Here is a 4,085-nt window from a genome sequence, read left to right as displayed (position 1 = left end):
GGTCTTCTGCTTGTTCCCAGGGAAATACAGCTGGAGACTCAATGCTTGCTTTGAACAGACCTGACAGGATGCCTCAGGCTTTGAGAAGACCATTCTTGTTACAAAGAAAGCAATGGTGCAGTTAAGTCTCAGTACCTCATGTGGTTGCTGAACTTGTCAGCAGCAGAGTTTTGCATGTGTACCAGGTGGGAATTGCAGTGAAAGAAATTGTATGCAATGTTTGACAGGGAACAGAGCAGAAATTATATTTCCCCATGGCTCAGCCTAGTTTCCAATGCTTCCAATTAATAGTTTGTTTTAATGAGAGAACCATTTAAAAAGTACTAGTCTGATGAGTGGAAAAAATATTTTATTTGAGTTCTGGTCAACTCTTATTAGAGGGTTTTGTAAATGACTGACAGAACAGAATGTAGAAGCTCTGTCACAGGTGGCACATCTGCGAAGCAAACTACTTATGCCTAGTGTGTGTTAATACAGTGAGCAAGCCTAACCCTTGCTGTGCCAACAGCCTAGGATGTTGTTCTGTCTCCCTTACCCTTAAGAAAACTTAACTCTGTCTGGAGACAGTTTGAATATCTACCAGTATCATCACAGTAAAGAGAATCTGGCAGTGTTTCTGTGTGGTTAACCCCAAGGTTTTCATTTGCAACACCAGATGCTGCCTGTTATCCCCAGTGAATTTCAAGATGGTCATGCAAGATGGATTGAGTTGCAGCATGGCCAGGTGTGGGGCACAGACCAAAGATTTTACAGATTTGAGACAGACAGGAAGTAATTTTTTTATATATCATTATGAAATAATAATTATTAGCCATCACTGTAGGACAGCCACTTTGTATCTAATTATTGTGATGGAATAATTAATAGTCCAAGGGGCTGGGGAAAAGCAGGAGGTAACACACTCAAAATGGTGTGGGTGTTACCATTTGGCAGGTTGCTGTGAAGCCGTTCTGTCATGCAAGCAAAGTTAGATAACAGATCTTGACCTGGTAAAAGCAGACCAGTGATAGCTCCTGACTTCCTAGAATGGGAGGCACTACTAAACACAACCCTCTGAGCACAGGAAACCAAGAGTTATAACACTTTAAATATAAACAGTTGTAAATTAGGGAGTAAAAAGCTAAGTGCATGCTAAAATTTTGAGAATTTGACCTTTGGATGCTGCCCGGTCTGAGAAGCAAAGCTACAGAAGCCCATGTTAAGTTTGGCTGATGCAATAGAATTTATACAACTAAATAAGGTACCCTGATTTATACAACTTCGGTACCCTGAATCCATGTAGCTCCTGAACAATAAGTATAGTATTTGCAATAAAAATACATTTAGCTGAAGAAACAAAGAGGCAACTGGATGTAAACAATACATTCGCAAGAGGCAGTAGCAGTTTTGAACAAATAAGGTGACTTGACTAAAAATACATGTTCCTAAATGGCAACATGTATAAAAGATGAGAGCTTCAAACCTTATTTCTTTGAAATACTAATGACCATGTGAGTGATCCTAAACAATTTCAAGTGCAGGTGTCTAAGAAACTGCATATAGGATTCAGCTAAACATTGGGGAGCCAACCACATGAAAAGTTGGTTGTATAATTAACCTTTATGTAAAAACATTTTTCTGTCTCCTGCAGCATTTTTCTCTATTGTTATAAGGTATTAAAGTCCTTGAGGAAAGCTTTTGTTTGTAACAAAAGGGTGTTTTCAGAATTACAAGCAAATCACTGCATTGATTCCAATTAATCCATATGTTTTGGTTTACATGCCGTACCATGGATCCAACACTAAATTATACCAGGAGTAAAAATGTTGTAAAGAAGTGGCTTGAATGGTGGACCGGAACAGTGAAAAACAGTCATCAAAACTGGAACTTTTTCTGGAAATAGAATTGGAAAATATTTAGACTGCACTTTGCTCTGTGTGCTCAAGTAGTGAGTGCCAATAAAAATGAAGGCAAACAGAAGACTGCCTTATTTTTGACAATAGGAGCAGGAACAGATGTGTCTAACAGTTTTCAGCTAACTTAGAGGAGGCTTATTATGAAACTACAAAAAAATTACAGAGTACAGGATTCTGAAGAAAATGAATGGGTCGTAACTAGACTTGCCAGATCTGTCTAGACCCAAATCCACACTCTGAAGCACATTGTGTGCGGAGCACTCAGGATCAAGGACATGCAGGGTGCCACCTGCAGCAAAGGTCTTGTAGATAGTACCTCTGTGTTTACTGGACTATTGACCATTATTGGACCACAGTGTGCTGTCCAGAACCTGCCTGTTTGGACTGGAGATTCAGGGAGCCTTTGGCATTCTGGCTGCAGTGTTCTTCACCTGACCTCAATCACTTCACCTCAACCAGCTTCCTGGTACTAGCAGTTTCAATAGTCAGATGCTTTGCAGGCAACCTCCAACTTCGACTGCCCTGGCTAAATACAAATAGTAAATCTAATTACATGAAAGAAAATATGTTTATTAGAAGCTAAAATGCTAATTGACCAACCTCCCAGTTCTGGAGGTGGTGAGAGCCCAAACTGTGACTGAATTGAGCCTACAACTCAGAGGAAGGTTTCATGTACTCGGTCACAGTCATGTGGTCGTGACTTTGTTCTTGGCACTGAGCCCTCCAGTTGCCCATGCTACTCGTGCATCTATGACTGCTACAAAAAATAGAGAGCACAGAAGTCAGGCTTGGTGCTGAGAAGCTGCACTTCAAAAAAGCAGTTGGATCTTCCTGAGTACTTCCCTCTTTCCCCCCTCCCCAGTCTTCTGAAGGCATCTTGGCAGACCTAAGGACATGTTCCTTTGCAAAGATCCTGGAGTCTTAGCCACAGCTAACACAGCCTCACTGCCCAGTCCATGGTCCCTTTTTTGGGCTGACAAGGGTGGCTACAATGACCGCAGATGAAATCCTAAACTTGGAAAGAAATGGCAACTATTAAACCCAAACTAGCAAGTGTTTGCTGGGAAAACTTCCTGTTTGCTATTTACAGGTAGGAGTTGGTGAAGCCAGTTTCAGTTGCATGGAGTAACAAAGTAAATAAACAACTAAATCTTTACACCACAGAGCAGAGAGAGTTTTCTGAGATACATAGTTGTTAAGGATAATCTTCAAGAAAACCTATGCTCTTGGTTCAACACAGAGTCCCCTGGACTGTGCTACTGATTTGCCTGATGCAGTGTTTTTACTGTTCTGTATTTTATTGAGCATTATATGGAAAGATATTAAATACAGACTCTTATTTAGTACCTTCTGTTCTTCTAGTACTGAGGCAATTTTGTAAGAGGTTCTGCTTCTGATAGGTAATTCAGATGTTACATACCTTCACATTTAATTCAGTGACAGCACTTAATTTCTAAATGTCAAGTGAGTTCCAATGAATTATTTCTCTTCATTTTCTTGATTTGTTCTACAGTGTCTTCTGGCACTTGAATTTTAGGCAGATCCTCCCAAGTATGATTTTTTTTCTTTTTCCTACTTTTTTTTTTCTTTAATTCTGCTATGAGAACCTCTTGAAGTTTCTCTAGCAAATGCAGATAAAGAAGAATAATTTAATTTTGAGTTGTGATTTTATCTTTTCTAAGCACTATTTTTATACCTTGCTCATCTGTTGGCTTTGCAGACCATTTGGCAGTTTCCCTGTTCTTGGTGTGTCTGAAAAAGAATTTATTATTAGCTCTTATGATTTGTTTCTCAAACTTTCTTGGCCTGCTTTTCTGTTTTTGACATTTAACCTGTCAGGAGTTTTTGTTCCTTTCTATTCTTTTCCTCTGGCACAACTTCAGCTTTTTGATTTTTACTCTGGAACAGTGGCCAAGATGGGGACCGATTGCTTCATCAGGCTGCAGCTCTGGGCTCTGTTAGCAGTGCAAGCATCTCTGTTGAGAGGAGGGTCCAGTCCCACCAATTTTCACTTGGCTGCTTGAAGTTCTGGACACCCACAGAACCTGAACAGCCGGGAAGCTCTGGGAACAGCCAGGCTGCTTCTGCAGGGGGAACTCTGGATACCACTCAGCTCCTTGTGCTGTGTCAACCAGGGCAAGCCAAAGGAAAGGCTGGCAGGTTAAAAAAAAAGAAATAATCTATATAGGT

The sequence above is a fragment of the Chaetura pelagica genome, unplaced genomic scaffold (assembly GCF_000747805.2).
Source record: "Chaetura pelagica isolate M959 unplaced genomic scaffold, ChaPel_1.0 scaffold48, whole genome shotgun sequence".
Classification (NCBI taxonomy): domain Eukaryota; kingdom Metazoa; phylum Chordata; class Aves; order Apodiformes; family Apodidae; genus Chaetura; species Chaetura pelagica.
Note: the sequence above shows the minus strand (reverse complement) of the source record.